Genomic DNA, 19132 nt, shown 5'->3' with positions numbered 1-19132 from the left:
CACCTCATGTAGAATATTGTCTGAGACGCTCAGACTTGTAATGTATACAGAGGAAAACAGGCATACACTTTGAATGCGATGCTCCATAAATTAAATATATTTATGCTTTGGAAGGGAATTAAGAGTTATCCTTTTGTAAATGATATTAATGGTCACAAGATAAAACTAGATAAGGTCATATCCATGGAAACACTTTGTTTTTGGGGGGTACCTTTTCATCCATTTCACACACCCTCCCCACCCCTGCCGATCTGTTCTGTGTATCTATGAGTTTGGGGTTCTTTGAGATTCACATACAAGTGCGATCATACAGTATTTGTTTTTGTCTGATAGAAACACTTTTCAGTTGGCTAGGAGCTAGACTGTAAGCTCAGTGTGACTAGGGTCCACATCTTTCTTGTTCATGCTTATATCCTTGGTTTTTAGCTCAGGGCCTATAACATAGGGAGGATGAAAGGCAGGGAGGGAGGGAGGGAAGAATGAGTAAATATTTCCTCTACTCAGTTCGAAAGTTGCTTGGGCAATCTGTAAGTATTTAGTGATATTAAGTGGGCATATGCCCAGAAATCCCAGGCTGGGTGTTCTTCCTAGGGACATTCTCATACAGGACTGTAGAAGGGCATGTAGGAGGATGCTTATTATGATCTGTTTGTGGTACTGAGTTGGAGGTAGCCTAGGGGTCCCTCCCTAGGGGAATGGGTGCGTGTGAACAGTATGAAATACTTTGCAACAATCCAGATGTGCACCTATAGCAATGTGGGTAAATCATAAAAATGGATTCTTCAGTCAACAAAGAAACACAATGAGATTCATAGCATGATACATTTATGCAGTCTAAAACACATGGACAGTTGAATGGATTCTGGAGCCAGAACTCATGGGTCCAAATCCCAGGTTCCACTACTTACTGTTTGTTGTAGCAAGCTACTTCGTTTTTTGGTGCCTCAGTTTTCCCATTTGTAAAACAGCGACACCTCATTGCACCGTTACTCAGATCAGATGAGTTGATGTATGCAAAACATTTAGAACGTATGGTAAGTGCTCCAAGAGTATTGTCTATGATAACTATTATTGCAAAAGAACCTGCCTAAAGACATATATCAAATACCTTAGAGTGGGTGACAAAGAGGAGAAAGGAAAAAGAGTGGGATTTAGAGATGAAGAAGGGAGGCAGAAAAAAAAGGCAGCGGGTGGGAAAGTTGCTTAGAGCTTACTGTTGGGGCAGAGGACCTTCATTTGTGACACGGGGAGAGTAAACTTTCCCGGTTTCCCTGGTATCTGAGATTCCAAAACTTCAATACCACTTTCGAATCTTGGATACCTGTGTCTACACCTGTCCTCATTATAGTATTTGAGAATCAAACTTAGATTTCTGAATAAGAATTTATTGTACCTGAATCTTTCACAGTTACTAGCATTTTGAGTAAGTATTGAATTGATGGGAGTTCTGCTGATCTCTTCTGATTTCACTTTCCCTTACCACTTCGTTACTCTCATCGGGATTTGCTTTATTTCTTTATGTTAATTGTTTCTTTTTTCTTTTTCTTTTCTTTTTTTTTTTTTTTTTGCTCTGGCAGTCTCTGACAAATCAAGCATGAGAAGGGAGAGACCCACGTCTGCTGTGGCAGGCTATAGATAAAACTGGTTTTTGTTTTAAGTTTATTTATTTTGAAAGAAAGGAAGAGAGAGCATGCATGCATGAGCCGGGGAGGAGCAGACAGAGAGGGGAGGGAGAGAGAATCCTGAGCAGGCTCAATGTGGGGCTCGATCCTACAACCGTGAGATGGTGACCTGAGCCGAAATCAAGAGTCGGAGGCTTAACTGACTGAGCCACCCAAGCGCCCCAGTAAAACTGTCTTTAAGTGTTTAGCACCGCAGCCTCACCATGGTAAAGGGTTCAAAGGAGGGGACGTATTCAGTCTTCCTGTTGTCCAAGAACATCCATCTGGACGTTGGGCACAAGCACAGAGGGGCCAAATATGCCTTGGTCTTGGGCAGCTGTTCCCCAACCTAGAAGCGGTGTTGGTAGTGAGGTGTGTTACACGTAATTTGCTTCTACTAACATTAGTCTTTTGTGCATATGAGTGGATTCGAGTTGTTCCAATCATAATTTCCCTCCTTATCACTTGCACTGTGTGTTAGAATTTCATGAAGAAACAGAATGCACCCAGATACAAATGAGGAGGCGTTAATGAAGAGACTGTTTACATAGTGTAGGCAGGTTAAAGGAACAAACAAGAGATTGTGAGGCTCCCCGAGGGTCACACAGATGGAAGGTGTTCCCACTCACCTATCAGAAGGTGAACGGGGAAGAAATACCCTGACCTCTCTCTTCTGCTGCCCTCAGATTTCCTGCTATTGTCTCCCGTTGGCCTAACTCAACTGGAAGCCAGTTGCAAGGTTGTCTAGGTGATGTACCCCACAGGTGTCGGCTTCCCTGGGCATGGGATAGAGAGGGGGAAGAGAATGGATTGGGGGATGGCAAATGGAGAACTGTCAGAATACCTTTCAATCTTTTTCTTTCTTTCTTTCTTTCTTTCTTTCTTTCTTTCTTTCTTTCCTTCCTTCCTTCCTTCTTTCTTTCTTTTCTTTCTTTCTTTCCTTTCCTTTTCTCTTTCTTTCTTTCTTTCTTTCTTTCTTTCCTTCCTCCCTTCTTTCTTTCTTTTCTTGCTTTCCTTCCTTCCTTCTTTCTTTCTTTTCTTTTCTTTTCTTTCTTTCTTTCTTTCCTTTCCTTTCCTTTTCTTTCCTTCTCTTTCTTTCTTTCTTTCTTTCTTTCTTTCTTTCTTTCACAAGGAGAGAAATTTGGGAATTTTATTTAACAGCACCCATGGGAGTATGGTACAAATGTAAACATAATCTGCTAAGTATCTTATGCCAGAAAAGAGATTGCAAAAATACCGGTCTATGAGGCTGATTCCCAGGGTAGAACTATAGGTAACATTTTCCTCACATGTATTTCATATGCTATCATGGAGCACAACTCAGTTCTATTTATGAATATATTTGGTAGGCAAATTTCTCTTAACATTTAAATATCTGTCTTTAAAAGAGAGATCCCCAGGGAATGTAAGCTCCACATCCAATTCTTTGTCTTCTACGCCATTGTATACCCAGCGTCTCGCACAGAGCCTCCTGGCTCATTGTGAATGAATGAATGGAAAGTGATGCTGATGCACCTTAAATAGTCTAGGTACGGATTCATTGGATCCACCTCCAATTCAGGGATAATGATAGTGACTTGGCCGATTGTGTCAAATTCTTTGAAAATAAATGATCTTAATGTCAGCACCAGATAGTCATGTAGGGACTTGCACCCTGATGGTCAAGTGGAGGGTTGTAACTAAGGCGCACCACATTCAGTTTGCCAAGGAATGGAAAGGAATCAGGACTAGAAATAGGCGCTGGTCCTATGAGCCATGGAGTTTGACCGTGGTCCTCTTGTGCTGATAGAGATGGAGGTGGGATGGCATTTGTTTCTTGCCTTTGCTGTAAGTATTCACTGCCCATCCCCCTCACCCTCCAAAAGTCAGAAATGTAAAAAGTCAAAAGCCTACGATATACAGAGATGTCCTAAACTCTAAATCTCTTTTACACATAGAACATTAAAACTTATCAGAAAAACTGGTATGCTCTTATCCTCACGTGTTGGGAAAGGATCGTTAGTCACTTTTGGTGAACATTCTGAGGATGCTACTAAATCTGATTAAAAAGGAGGAGGGCAAATCATTCAAGTTACCATTTATCCTAACTTCAGACAATGCCACAGCTTTCCACAGAGTGGGTTGCTTTAGATCGAGCAGCCATCCTCATCTTCTATGACTTATAAGCCCCCCAGAGTAGAAGCATCTGAAGGTGACCCATCTGATGGGTGACCTCATATGAAGGTCACCCATCATAGAGAAAGCCAATATGGATGGTCAGGCAACTTGTAGGGAAGTGACCTGAGGGTCTAATTTCTCAGTCAAGAAGATGCAGCGGGCAATGTCTATTTTGAGGTTAGGTGGGAAACAGAGCCTGTCTAGGTACACGGTGATGGGTCAGGTCAGCTCCAAAGGTTGAGCAGGTTGTCTCAAAGTGCCTTTAGTAGGGGACCACCGGCAGAGGATTGGAGAATCGAGACTATTGTTTTCATGGATTTGGACAATTTCCTAAGATGGGTGGGAGAGTCAAGTCCTCATGAGGAGAAGTCAAAGGGTCTTCCCTTCTCTCCAGAACTGTATATTCCAGGTATCTCTGGGACAACCAATAAGACCCCTGACAAATGGGAAGACTATCCACAGGGGTCTCGCTGAGTTGTTTTCAGATGGGTCAGGATGAGAGCAGGGTGAGAAGCCCAACTCTAAGTTCACTAATGTCGATCAGGAGGTATAGGACTCTTCCCTAGGACTGACCTCATCCCCACTCTCTGCTGCTGGCTTGTGACTCCCGACAATAGATTACCCCCAATCCAGTGATCCATGCCATGGAAACCACTGATTATAGAATACGCAATTCTCCATGGAAGGCCCAATATGAAAAGCTCCACTGTTCTGGTGGATTTAAGCATCATCTACATGGAAAGGATGCTTATTACCCAGGGGAAAATTAACCTGTGTATTTCCCAAGTCACAAAGATAGGCGTTTTTATTTTAATTTTTTAAATGTTTATTTATTTTGAGAAAGAGAAAGTGCGTGTGTGCAAGCAGGGGAGTGGCAGAGAGAGGGAGAGAGAGAGAGAGAGAGAGAGAGAGAGAGAGAGAGAGAATCCCAAGGAGGCTCCATGCTGTCAGTGCAGAGCCCGGCACAGAGCTCTCCCACCACCTGTGAGATAAGGACCTGAGCTAAAACCAAGAGTCAACGCTCAACCAACTGACTCATCCAAGACTAGGTGCTTTTAAACAAGTGTCCACGGAAAGGAGAGTGGAGCCGTGGACAGGAGCAAACTGGGGTGTAGCACCAGTGAATCGGGGGGGTCAGATGCCTTTATTGTCCCTCTGTATGGTATGGCTTCTCCACCACTTCTGTCTCATGGCCTGGCTTGGTTCCCAGGGCAAGAATGAAACAAAGCATATGGCACAAAACAGAAGGTGTAGAAACGGACCTATGTGAAGAATACGATTAGTTCCTTTATGGCAATGGAGAGACTACAATGCAGTGAAGGAAAGACGGCCTTTCCAAAGATGTCAACTGGTTACATCTGGGCCCCTATCTTATTCTATAAACAAGTATCAACTCGAGGTAAATTATAAATCTCAATGTGAAAAGTGAAAATAATAAGGCTTCTACAGCTTTGTGCACTGGCAGTACGGTAGCCAATGAGGTTTGTCCGAGGTGCAATTATTGCTAACTGAAAAACAATGAAGCTTTTAAAAAAGAAAGTGGGAGATATCTCTGTGACCTGGGGGAGGCAGAGACTTTTTAAGTAGGATACGAAAAGCACTAACCGTAGAGGAAAAGATTGATGATTAGGACTATATTAAAAATGAAGTCAGGGGCGCCTGGGTGGCTCCATCGGTTAAGCGCCGACTTTGGCTCAGGCCGTGATCTCGCATTTCGTGAGTTCAAGCCCCGCATCGGGCTCTGTGCTGACAGCTCAGAGCCTGGAGCCTGCTTCAGAGTCTGTGTCTCCCTCTCTCTCTGCTCCTTCCCCACTTGTGCTCTGTCTCTCTCTGTCTCTCAAAAATAAATAAACATTAAAAAAAATGAAGTCAATTCATGCAAAGACACCATTAAGGCAAGTAAAAAGACAAGTCACAGGTTGGGAGAACATAGTTCCATCTATCTCCAGACATGCATATGTACACAGACATACATAGAAGGACATCTCCAAAATATATAAAGAATAACTAAGAAACCAAGAAGCCAGATACAAGTGGCCCCATAGAAAAATAGGCAAAGGCTTGAAGAAGCACTTCACGAAAGAGTAGATTCAAATGACCGACAGACTTCTCGGAAGATCGTCAGTCGCCAGGTGAAGGCAAACTCAGTTCACAGCGAGAGACGTTCTGGTTCTGAGCGAGGAGAGAGCGCTCACACAATGTAACAGCATAGTGCCCAGGGAGCAGCTCTCTGTGCACTCAGAGAAGTAAACACCAGCAGGTGGATTGGGGAGCTCAAAGTGCCACTGAACTGACAGCGACTTGCCTGTCATTCTTATTCTCTGATGTCCCCCAAGCTCAGACTCAAAGATATCCCCAAGCCCCCAAAGCGCACACGAGGGGCCGAAAGTTAAGACCCTCGGGAGAATCCTTCTTTTGTTTTGGTCTGTGGAATGGGAAACAGGCCCCTTTGGGACATAGAGAGTAGGGGACGTTTTTTTCGTATGTTTTCCATCGTCTTCTGCCCCAGCACCCAAACCAGGCCCTGCTGCAGAGGACGCTGCAAAAGTGCCAGGCTCGTGGCGCCTAAGCCTTTGTGCCAGGGCCCTGGGAGGAATCCTTGTTGTTCTTCCTGTTTCCTCAACCATCCAGCTGGTTGCATTTCCCCCTCTCTGTGTCTTCTCTGTCATTCCTTGCAGAACCAGCTGTGGAAAGTATATGGTAGAGCTTGGAAGCTAAAGCCCCACTGTTTAGCCAGAAGGCCAGGAAGGGGGGCCCTGAGCACACATGGAGGACAGACCTTGGAAAGCAAGTCCACAAAGTCATATGAACTTGTGGGCTCACTGCCAGGTTGCACACGCATAGGTCTGATTCTGAACAGCATACCAAAGGCTTTGAGGACAGATTCACAGTGTAGACAATCACCCAGGTTGTAGACTGGCCAGTGGATTGCACACACCCAGGGCACATCTGAATAGCAATGCAGAGGCTTTGTAAACTGAACCAATATTGGAACCACAGGGAGTGGATCAGAACTTGTGGCCTTGGTATTGGGCAAAGACCTCCATGACCTTGGACTGGGGCAAAGAGTTCGTGGATATGACACCAAGAGCACAAGCCATAAAAGAAAAAAAAGGGAATTGGATCTCATCAAAAGTAAAACTTTTAGTGCAAATCGGGACCACAGTGAGATATCAACTCACACTGGTCGGATTGGCTAATATCAAAAACGACAAAACGGAGGGGAGCCGCGGTGGCTCAGTCGGTTATGCTTCTGACTCTTGGTTTCAGCTCAGGTCACGACCTCACAATTCGGGCCCTGCATCGGGCTCTGTGCTAACAGTGTGGAGCCTGCTTGGGATTCTCTTCTCCCCTCTCTCTCTGACCCTCCCCTGCTGTCTCTGTCTCAAAAATAAATAAGCATTTAAGGAAAAACAGATGAAAGATAACAAGTGTTGGTGAGACTGTGGAGAAAAGGAGCCTCAGTACACTGTTGGTAGGAATGAAACAGGAAACAGTATGGAGGTTCCTCAAAACGTTAAAAATACACCTACCACATGATCTGGCAATTCCACTTCGGGGTAATTACCTGAGAAAAATAAAAATAACAATTCTAAGAGCTTTATCACCCCCATGTTCACTACAGCATTTTTCATATACACACAAACACACACTGGAATAATATTCAGCCAAAAAAAAAATGAAATCCTGCATTTGTGACAACATGGACGACCCTAGACAATACAATGCTGAGTGAAATAAGGCAGAGAAAGACAAATACCATATGATTCGCTTCGATGTGGAATTTTGAAAACAAATGAACAAACAAAACAAAACAGGAATGGCCCCATAGATACAGAAAAGCAAGTGGTGGGTACCAGAGGAGAGGGGATTAGCGGAATATGGATGAAATAGGTGAAGGGGATTCCAGTCATAAAATTAGGAAGTCTCAAGGGTGTAAAGTACAACAGAGGGAATATAGTCAATAATGTTGTAATAACTTTGTGTAGTGACAGATGGTAATTGGACTTTTCACGGGGATCATTTCATAATGTAAAAAAAAAATCAAATCAGTAAAATGTGTACCTGGAAACTAATAGAAAATTTTATGCCAATGATACTTCCATAGAGAAAAAATTATGAAAATAAATCAAAAGCTCTTGCTTTGTAAAAAAAATTAATAAATAAATATACTGTTAAAAGGATGAAAGGGAAAGTGGAGTGGGAGAAAATATCTGTAAATTACACATCCCAAAAGGGGTTCCTATTCAGAATATACAAAGAAACTTTCAAAAATCAACAGTGAGTAAACAAACATCCCGATGCAAAAATGGGCAAAACATGTGAACAGGCACTTCACCAAAGAAGAGATGTGGATGGTGAATAAGCAGAGGGAAAAAAGATACTCGATATCACGAGTCATTAGAGGGGGATGCAGTTAAAACTACAGGGAGGTACACCTGTCAGATTGCCTAAATTAAAACAAACAAACAGATGAAACAAAGCAATAAACACCCTGATAACACTAAATGTCAGTGAGCATTCAGAGCCATTGGAACTCTTACATGTTGCTCAAGGAATGTAAAATGGCACAGCCACTTTAATGCCAAAACAGTTGGGCATTTTCAAACACAGTCGAGCATAAGATTAACACATGATCCAACACCCCCGTTCAGAATTTACCCTAGTTGAATTAGAACTCTTGGGGTGCCTGGGTGGCTCAGTCAGTTGAATGTTGGACTCTTGATCTTGGCTCAGGTCTTGATCCTCAGGGTTATGAGTTCAAGCTCTACATTGGGCCCTGCACTGGGCGTAAAGCCTACTGCAGAGAAAGAAAGAAAGAAAGAAAGAAAGAAAGAAAGAAAGAAGAAAGAGAGAGAGGAAGGGAGGGAGGGAGGGAGGAAGAAAGAAAGAAAAGAAGAAAGAAAGAAAGAAAGAAAGAAAGAAAGAAAGAAAGAAAGAGAGAAATCTATGCACACACACGAGTTGTGACTTGTGCATGAATATTTATAGCAGCTCTTTTCACGATTGTCCAAAACTGGAAATGGCCTACATTATCTATAAGCTGGTAAACAGATAAACTGTGGTACCATGGAAAACATGGAATATTGCTCAGCAACAAAAAAAAATGAGTAAACTATTAATATATGTAGGAATGTCAGTGAATCTCAAAGGCTTTCGGCTGAATGAAAAAAGTTTGTCTTAAAAAAGATATTGTATGATTCCATTTATAGGACATTCTGGAAAAGATAGGATTATAGGAACAGCAGAGGAGTGGTTGTCAGGATTTGGGGGTGAGGGGAGGGCTTTACCACAAAGGTTTACTCAAAGCTATTTAGGGAGATGAAGGAACTTCTTGGTATCCTGATTATGGTGATGGTTATAATTGTCTCTCAGGCCTTCAGAAAAGACCATGAGTCAATCAGGTTTACGGAACTGTGTGTAACGCCAAGAATAAAACTCACCAGAACCACGTATGTGTGTGTGCATGTGTGTGTGACAGGGCGGCAGTCGCACGGGTATATGCACTCATCCAGACTCCACACTTCGTGTCAAGTATACCTTAGTAAAACTGGATAAAAATATCAATAAAGAAATCATAATGAAACACCACTGCGCACTTACCTACACGGTTAACGTGGAAAACGATGGCATTGTCACATGTGGGCAAGGACAAGGAGCAGCCAGAGTCCTTTCCTACCAGCGCGGGTATGCGGTTTTTGGAAAACGGGTCGGCACTCCGTCTTAACGGCACGCCTACCGGTGCCTGAGAATCCCTCTTCCATTGTGTGCCTTACAGAGGAGAGCGCACAGAGCGCCAAGGCCCATGAGCTGCCAGTATTCAAAACAGTACCCTCCCAGCTCTAACTGGAGACCACCCAGATAGCCATCAAAAACTGAAGACCAGGGGTACCTGGGGGGGGCTCCATCGGTTGAGCGTCCGACTTCGGCTCAGGTCATGATCTCGTGGTTCGTGAGTTCGAGCCCCCGCATCGGGCTCTGTGCTGCCGGCTCGGAGCCTGGAGCCTGCTTCGGATTCTGTGTCTCCCTCTCTCTCTGTCCCTCCCCTTGTTGTGCTCGCCCTGTGTCAAAAATGAATAAATAAACATTTTTTAAAAATAGCGAAGAGAGGCACCTGGGTGGGTCCGGTCAGTTAAACGGCCGACTCTTGATTTCGGCTCAGGTCAAGGATCTCAAGGGTTCGTGAGTTCAAATCCTACGTCGGGCTCCACGCTGGCAGTGAGGAGACTGCTTGGGGTTCTCTCTCTCGCCCTCTCTCTCTGCCCCTCCCCCGCTCTCTCTATCTCTCTCTCTGAAAATAAATAAACTTAAAAAAAAATTAAAAGAAAATAAAAAAAATAGTGAAGACTAAATGGTGGCTTGCTCATTCTCTGGAACACTATGTAGCAGTGAAGAAAGATGCACTGCAGGCAGTGCGGGTGCAGTGACAGGGACAGCAGTCAGTCCGTGCCACCTCCCCAGCCTCCCAAACACCGAATGCACCATGCCCTGTCAAAGAAACCTTTCCCGGCCTTAAAATGAAACACCTCCCCTGTTCCCTCCCCTGTTCAAATAATCCACAACAGCAGCAACACCAGAAATCCAAAGAATCCACCTGCTCATTTCCGCCTAAGTCACCCCGCTGCACAGTGCATTCAGATGTCTGCGAACTGAAGATGCTTAATCGGGGGGGCTTGTGACGGGTGAGCTGAGAAAACATCTCGGGTTTTCCGTGAGGATCCCGGTAACCGGAAGCTGAGGGCTCCGCAGTGGTGTAGGGGGCGGGGAACGTCGAGGTGTGAAAGCGGTGGCTTCTGGGGGTTTGAGCTTCTGGAGGGTGAAGTATTTCCTGCCCAGGTTCCCTCCTGCAAAAGGCTGTCTTTGTTTTCTTTCTCAGACCTTTGTGGCTTTGACCTTTCTGCTTTTATATCAGATCGCTTCATGTTTTCATCTTTCCAGAATCAATAACGTTCAATTTCTTGCAGTCAAGAAAAATTTTCGCGTTAACCATGAATCAAAGAGTCACAGGCCCACCTCCCTCCTATCAACCTCACCAAAAAGAATAAATCAAAATTCTTGCACGGAAAATGAAAGGGGATTGTCGACCAGAGCCGAGAGTGGCTGCTAGATTCCGCCGGTGTCCAAGCCACGACTTTCGCGGCGATAAAAACAAGATGATTAATTGCACAGTCGCTTTCAGTGTCTCATTTAGCTTTCCTCACCTTCCGCCAATTCATAAAGCTCCCCGTGAAGGGAAGCGAAGGGACCAGCTCTCAAACTATGAAATATAAATGCTCACCTGGCTCACCGGATCTGCATTGCTAAGTTCAATCAAGACTTTGAGTTGGAATAACACAGAGTCATAAAATTTTCAGACACTCTTATCTGCAGTCTCTCCTGGTTGCAGTTTTCTTCCCTGCAGCATGCATACGTGCTCCAATCATCCCATCCTTCACAGGAGTTCTTTCCTGCTGTTGGCATTCCAGAGATGCGGCCCGCTCCGTCTTCCCTTCCTAGGTGGGGGGGCTTTCAGCGATACCGCCTGCTCTGGGCTCGCCTGGGACCACCCGCCCGGCTGCCACACTGCACAGTGGATTTCAGGCTTGGGCCCCCAGGCCCTCCTGAATGATGTTGTATTTCTCACCCTCCTCCCAGGGCGGGCCGCCCGCCTATTTGGCATTAAGTATATCCTAGGGTTTGCTAGAACTTGGCTGCGGTTTAGGTGGCTCTCCTGAGCCCCAAAGCATTCTGGGCCCGCTGAGCATGGGTACCCTCAAACCCTTAGGTCCATCTTATGTACAGACCCCACATCGATTGGTTTTTTGAACCCGAAGAAACCGATGTGCCATGTTCCACGTCCCACACAGAACAGTGGGAGAGCACTCATCTTGAGGTCCGGTAGACCCGGGCCTGAACCCCAGCTGGGCCTTACTGTGCAATCTCCAAATTCGCTAACTTAGGCTCCTCGCTTATAAAGTGGGAGTTGTGGCCATCTCCTTGAGCATCTTGAGGCTTCACGAGCGAACATACGTCAAATGTGCGTCGGCTCCTCTCTCTCCACTGCGTCATCCTATTAGGATACAAACCTTCTAGGACAACTCTCGTCCTGAAAAGAACAAATGAAACCCTGTCCACCCCCCACCCCCCGGCCACCTCCAGCTCATAACTCATTTCTCTTCTGCCCTCCGTGGATAACCCTCCAAAGAGTAGTCTGGACTCCCTCACTGCCATCGAGTCTGTCCTCACCTTGACTCCTGAGTCCACTCTGATGGGACAGACTTCCATTCCTGCTCCTACTCTGTAATAAAGCTCCAGTCGAGGTCACTGATGACCTCCATGATAATACCTGTATATGCTGAAGTCTCCCAAATTCATACGCTCAGACACTTCTTCTGAACCTCAGACTCCTATGACACCCTCTCTTGGATGTCACCACTTTGTCATGTTCCGTCTCCAGCCCCTCGGCAAGCCTGGGCGCCAGACCGCACAGTGGATTTCAGTCTTGAGCCCCCAGGCCCTCCTGAAAGGTGTTATGTTTCTAACCCTCCTGGGGGGGGGGGGAGTGGAGGAGGTGTCAAATCCAATATCTGGCTACTTCTCCCCCTTCTCCTTCTGGTTCAAGCCACCTGAACCTGAATCTGAACCTGAACCTGAACCTGAATCTGAACCTGAACCTGAGTCTGAACCTGAACCTGAACCTGAATCTGAACCTGAACCTGAACCTGAATCTGAACCTGAACCTGAACCTGAATCTGAACCTGAACCTGAGTCTGAACCTGAACCTGAACCTGAATCTGAACCTGAACCTGAACCTGAACCTGAATCTGAACCTGAACCTGAGTCTGAACCTGAACCTGAACCTGAACCTGAATCTGAACCTGAACCTGAACCTGAATCTGAACCTGAATCTGTTGCCTGAATTAGTGCAGTAGCTCCTCGCTGGTCTTCGTGTGTCCGCCGTTGCCCGCCCCCCTTTACTAATATAACCAGACTTGAAGTCACAGTGTGAGACAGCTCGTGTCACTCTTTTGCTCCCCCTTGTGTTTTCTAAAAGCTGAAATCCTGCCTGGCGTGCCTCTGCTACCCTTAGCTTCTGCTCTCTGCTGTAACCACTCTGGCTTCTTGCATGTTCCTCGGACACATCAAGCAGGTACCCGCCCCAGGGCCTTTGCACTTATGTCTTCTTCTAGTTGGAAACCTGTCCCCCAGACACCTCAGGGCTCATTTCCTTGTTCGCTTTAGATCCTTGCCCACATGTTAAGACAACTCTTTGTCGACCACACTGTTGTGAATAAATCCATTCAGCGAGTTATGAAACCTCTGTTCTGGTTTCCTCGCCTAACCAGATGGGTTAAAAAAAATCCAACTTCTAGTCACCCCCCCAGGACATTGGGAGGAGTAGACATGATAATACATATAGAGATACACTGAAAATAGTTAAAAAGTGCTACCTGCATGTAAGGCATCAATTCTCTCATCATCATTATTAATAAAGAAGCTTCCAGGGGGTTCCTGCTTCTACCCAACTTGGGCACCTGCCTATGGAAAGGCTTTCCTTTCTTCACACCACTGCAGAAAAAGCCCAAATGTCTCCTCATATACCAACAGACAGGATAGATGAGGCCGGTGAGGGGGCCGTGAAGGCCAAGAAATCAGATGAGCGGCTATGGGCAAGCCACAGTGTGTGTCAGAACCTCAGTTTCTAAAAAATACCAAAAGCGAGGGGTTTATAATATTTCCTCTGCCTTGACTCTCATAGTTGATAATATCAGAAAAAAAAATAGAGGAGCACCTCGGTGCCTCAGTTGGTTAAGCGTCTGACTTCGGCTCGGGTCATGATCTCGTGGTTCGTGAGTTTGAGCCCTGCGTTGGGCTCTGTGCTGAAGGGTGGAGCCTGCTTCAGGTCCTGTCTCGTTCTCTGCCCCTCCCCCCACTCTCTCCCCCCCCAACACACACACTCCCTCTCTCTCTCTCTCTCTCTCTCTCTCTCTCTTTCTCTCTCTCGAAAATAAATAGCACCACTACCAACAATAGCCAAATTATGGAAAGAGTCCAAATGCCCATCAACTGATGAATGGATAAAGAAGCTGTGACACACACACACACACATATACACACAATGGAATACTACTCAGCAATGAAAAAGAACGAAATCTTGCCATTTGCAACAACATGGATAGGACTGGAGGGCGTTATGGTAAGTGAAATAAGTCTGTCAGAGAAAGAAAGATATCGTATGTTTTCAATCATATGTGGAATTTGAGAAACTTAAACAGAAGACCATGGGGGAAGGGAAGGCAAAAAATAGTTATAAACAGAGAGAGAGGCAAACCATAAGAGACTCTTAACTACAGAGAACAAACTGAGGGTTGATGGGGGTGGAGGGCAAAGGGAGGCGGAACATGGGTGATGGGCATTGAGGAGGGTGCTTTTTGGGACGACCACTGGGTATTGTACGTAAGTGATGTATCTGGGGGATCTATTCCCAAAGCCAAGAGCACACTGCATATACTGTATGTTAGCTAACTTGAAATGAATTGCATAATAAAATTAAAATAAAAAATTGAAAAAAAATTTTTAGATTTTTAAAAAAATACGATAGATCTGCAAATGTTTGGTCTTTCCAGAAGATGTAGCAAAGTGATGAAGTGCAGATTACTGATGTCAACAGTGCGTAGCCTATAACCTTGGGTGAGTTATTTTACTCCTCTGGGCCTCTGTCTTCCTCCAAGTGGAAAGAAAGGTGCTAACAGAACCCATCTCTTGGAGTTGTAATGCGGTTAACTGCAAAGCATTTAGAACATTACCTGACTGTTCTATTAATGTTACCTATCTTTCTTTCTATTGTATTGTTATTTGTAGAGTCCAAAGCATCATACAAAAAATTTTTTCTTTTGCATTATGGTGTGTTCTTTTTAGCTGGGGCCGATGAAAAGTGGTGAAAAGATTAGGGGCATTTCATTGCCACACACATTTATTGAACGATAGCTACCCACTAAAAGCATTTTAAAGAGATGTTTAACCAATGACCAAAGTCAAACTGATGTACATGTAAAGACTCCTCTCTCAGTCTTTCAGAACTCTTTTGATGTCCTTTGATAACTCTCTTAGGGAAGAATAGTGACAGAAATCAGAAGATTCAAGAACTCTCTGATGTAAAATGAGAGATAATAAGAAGGCTGTGTCAGCGTGAGCTTGGTGTGCACCCAGACTATGATTAGAATTGGAGATTCCACAGGGGTCTTCCCAAAAGAATTTGGGGTGTGCATTAGATCTTTATAAGTGACTTCCCTTCTTTAGTCTCAGTTTCTACGTTGTAAGGTTGAGAGTATTAATAACTGCCCTAAAACTAATGGCAGTCACTCGCCGTTCCCATCCCACTCTGGATTCTCTAGCGATAATGAATTAATTTCAGTTGTGCCAACAGGCTAGGTTCTCTCTTATCCCTGAGCCGAGGCTGTGTCTTTTTTTCTACACTGCAAACCTCAACCCCCAACTTGCCTTTCAAGACTGTCCCTAGCTTTCACTTCCTCTGGGAGAGGGGTGCCTCCTCTATGCCCCTAGAGAAACGTATGCCTGCTGCCATTAGAGCACTTACCACATAATATGGAAATTGTTGTCTGTCATAAGATAAAATGCCGTAACAGATGTGAAAACACCTTAGAAATCTAAAGGCACCGGGGCGCCTGGGTGGCTCAGTCAGTTGAGCGTCGACTTCAGCTCAGGTCACGTTCTCATGGTTCGTGGGTTCGAGCCCCGCGTCGGGCTCTGTGCCGACAGCTCCAGGCCTGGAGCCCGCTTCGGATTCTGTGTCTCCTTCTGTCTCTGCCCCTCCCCTGCTCACACTCTGTGTCTCTCTCAAAAAGACATAAACGTTAAAAATTTAAAAAAAGAAAAAAATCTAAAAGCTCTATGAAAAGAATATATATTAAAATGAGATAGACCTCTCAGGAAAACCTTGGTGATGTCTAAAAGACAAAAAGAGGTAATGGCGTCTTTCTCCTGCTGCTGATGCAGCTATTGTATTCATCTGGGGCCATCACTGAACCTCTTTAAAATAATGAACCTATTGTCAACACCAGCGTGTGGTGATGGCATCTATTTAAACAGCGTGGGGCGCAAGGCCGTGTGACGAACACAGAGATGAACAAAGAGGTGTAGGAGGGAAGCCATGGGCACTGACGAGTCAAGGTGGAAAGTATGGATGACTGAGACACAAAAGAAATGCACGGGCATTTGTGCAAGTGTAGAGGGGGAAGCGCTTCTACCCCCGGAGGAATCAAAGAAGACTTTGCGGAGACGGCTTGAGGGATGAGTAGAAGCTGGGCAGGTTCTGATGGACTTTGAATGTGAAGGTGAGGACGCACGAAACCAATAGCGCTGAGCTGACAAGACCTTGGTTTTAGAAAGGATAATCTGGCCACTTGTACAAGGTGGACCAGTCCAGAGCCTGGAGCATAGCAAGGGTGCTCCTGGAGTCATCCAGGTAATGGCTGAGGGTCTCATGTAGATTGGGGGGGGGGGGGCAGGGGCTGAAAAGCACAGACATCGTAGAGGAGGAAAGGATTGAAGTTACCCGTGTTACCCATGGGAGCCCCTGGGGGGATGTGGAGGCACCAGGGGAGGAGCCAAGAATCTGAGGGCGCTGAGCTTGGGGGTTTCATGACTCGGGAAAGTGCCGCCCAGTTGCTTCTGATTCCTTCCATTTAGCAATTGCAGTCAGCCGATCCAATGCAACAGATCAGTGACTTGATTGGGACGCAGGGAGGAAGCTGCTGGAATGGCTGGGCTGGCTCATCGTTCACGCTTCAGCGAGCAATTGTTTCTCTCCGAGATGCCCCAGAAAGCAGACTCCATGCCGGGGTGGTCCTGTCCTGGTCCTCACTCTGCAGTCAGAAGCTGCAATCTGCTAGTTTGGGCAAGTGATGGATGGGTTGAGCGTGCCCTCCCCGTAGGGGGGTTTGGGGGGAGGCTGCAGCAGTTTGAGAAACCAGAACGCAGAAAAAGCTGGAGGAGGAAGAAGATCCACGACGGTTCGGGTCCTCGAGTGCGTTTTAGAGTCAAGCGCTTTGGCTCAGGGCAAAAGCCAAAGCTCCTGGCCTTTCTGGTGATTAGCTGTGTGGTCATAGCATGGAATTTCGACACCTTCAAATCCCAAGGGTATATGTGAGAGGCCGCCACAAACCAAACTCCTCACCGAGTTCTCTCGGAAGCCGGAAAGCCGTTTCTGGTATTTACTTCGTCACTGGAAGTGAAGTGTTTTCCTGAGGCCGCCTGGTGCCAGAACGCTTTGATCAAATTCCATTACGCCATCCAACCAAGGTGTGTGGTGCCCAAGGGGCGGCCACGGGAGTCATCCTTCACCACAGTAATTCAACCCACAGTTAAGAGCCTCCTATGTGCCAGGCAGCTTTCGAGCGTCGGCAGTGAATGAATCAGCGGGTCAATAAGTGTCATCTCCTGCTAAGTGCTATGGTGAAAACAAAGCAGAGTGACAGGATAGAGACAGGGTGGGGGGGCTACGTGGGCATGGCTGGTTAGGGCGGGCTTCCTGGAGGAGGCGAAATGGCTCGGGAAGGAACGAGAAGGTGGAGCAGGCTTTATCAAGAACTGAGGGGATGGCTTTCTGTGCAGAAGCAACAGCAAGTTCAAAGTCCTGAGGTGGGAACAAGCTGGCATATGCCCAGAACAGCAAGACGACTGGCGAGGCTCGAGTGCAGCGAGGCAGGAGGGAGGGCAGGGGTGGATCGGTGGGAGTGCGCAGCCGTCACAAAGAGTTGGGAAGCCGTTGTGGGTCTGAACCAGGGCGTCCTGATGGGATTCGTGGTTTTTTCAGAAGCCGACTCAGGTGAGCGTAGATCAGAGGTGTGAGAGGCGGAGAGCAGGGAGTAGATTTGCATCAGCAAGAATAGTCTGGAATATCAAAAAGCACAGTAGTGGGGGTCAGAGACCTAGCTCCTATTCTCAGCCCTTCGACCCATCGGGGGGGGTTCCTCTGCCTCAGTTTCCCCATCTGTAAAATGAGGGAGTTGGAGCAGGTCCCACACATGGATCTTTCTCCACTTGCCCAAACCCGAACGCTGAGGTGAAACAGGTGTGAGCGATCACCCAGAAGGAGCTTCCTTTTCAGTCAAGGAACAGCATCCTTCCTCGGAACGCCCATCATATTTATGGCCGGCCCTTCAGCCCAGGCCACGCTGTGCTAATGACCATGGGTAGCACAGAAAACCAATTCCAATGGGTCCCAGAGGAGCACGAGTGAGGCCTTCCTCTCAGATGGCCACGGCTCCCTGGCATCTGGGGAGTGACGGAGAGATCGAGCATCTTGAAGACCTGTCGCGTCATTCTGTAGACCTGTCGAATCAGTTCTCCTGGCCACGTGCCCGGAGAAGGGGAGGAACCTTCGCTGCCCGGCCAGGGGAGGAGGCCGCCTGGCACCCCTCCCGCCTGCCCAGGGCAGGGTCCGTGTAGGAAAGCGGCCCCCTCTCTGCAGGCATTCACACCTTGCCTAGACCCCTCCCACTGGGTCACCATAATGCCTACTGTCTCCCCAAGGGGTGCCTGTTCAGCGAACCCCTCCTGTCACGCTCCGCTACCAGATTTTTCGTGAGTCTGGCGGACGCGTGATCGCCTGAACAAAATCTGGGCGCCGGCCCCCCAGGGCCGATCTGCAACCATTACCGATCTAGCCTTATCTCTACCTCCCTGGAAAGGAGACAAAGAGAGCACAAGGCACGGCCTCAGGGATGCCGGTTGCGTGAACTTTCTGTCTTTATTGTTCATGCCTGCGTTAGCCTTCCTCTATCAGGCAGTCTGGCTGTCTTGCTTTGGGACTAGATATCTTGAATCCGTCCACACACCTAGCCCTTTCTGTCTTCCTTCTAAATTACCCCTAACTGGAGGGAAAGGCAAGAATCCTACAGCTAGCCTAGAAGTTTCCCTGGAAGACCTGAGCCCTGAGTTTTCTGGTCGTAAGTGCGTAACGGGAACAGTATTATAAAGCAGCCTGGTTTGTGTGGATTTTTTTTTCTTTAGGCAAAAAATAAGCTTCCATACAATATAGTTTTTCATTTTTAAGTCCTATAATGTTTTCAGAAATTCCCCAGCAGACTGTGGCACAGGGCAACTACGTGGTGAGTTTGCGGCTTAAGGTGCCATTCTAATTTCGATCGTAAGTACTCACTTACACAAGTTGCTCGCGCCTTCTGGTTCATAGTCTGGTCTGTAAAAGTGCCTTAGTTCATGGTGTGGTCACCTTAACTGAGATAACGAGCACGAAACTCATGGCAAAGAGCTGGGACCTGGTAGATTCTCAGTGAGTGACAGCTGTCATT

At 46.4% G+C, this 19132-nt stretch overlaps 1 protein-coding gene and 1 pseudogene across 5 annotated transcripts in view; both read left to right on the top strand.

Moving 5' to 3' along the window:
• Positions 1–19132, top strand: part of CALN1 (calneuron 1) — a 530205-nt gene that overhangs the window by 378654 nt on the left and 132419 nt on the right. The gene's annotated exons all lie outside the window — the stretch shown is intronic.
• Positions 5266–5341, top strand: LOC144614813 (U4 spliceosomal RNA; annotated as a pseudogene).

Source organism: Panthera onca, chromosome E3, assembly GCF_046562875.1.
Source record: "Panthera onca isolate mPanOnc1 chromosome E3, mPanOnc1 haplotype 2, whole genome shotgun sequence".
Lineage (NCBI taxonomy): Eukaryota > Metazoa > Chordata > Mammalia > Carnivora > Felidae > Panthera > Panthera onca.
Note: the sequence above shows the minus strand (reverse complement) of the source record. Positions and strands in the feature narration are given on the sequence as shown.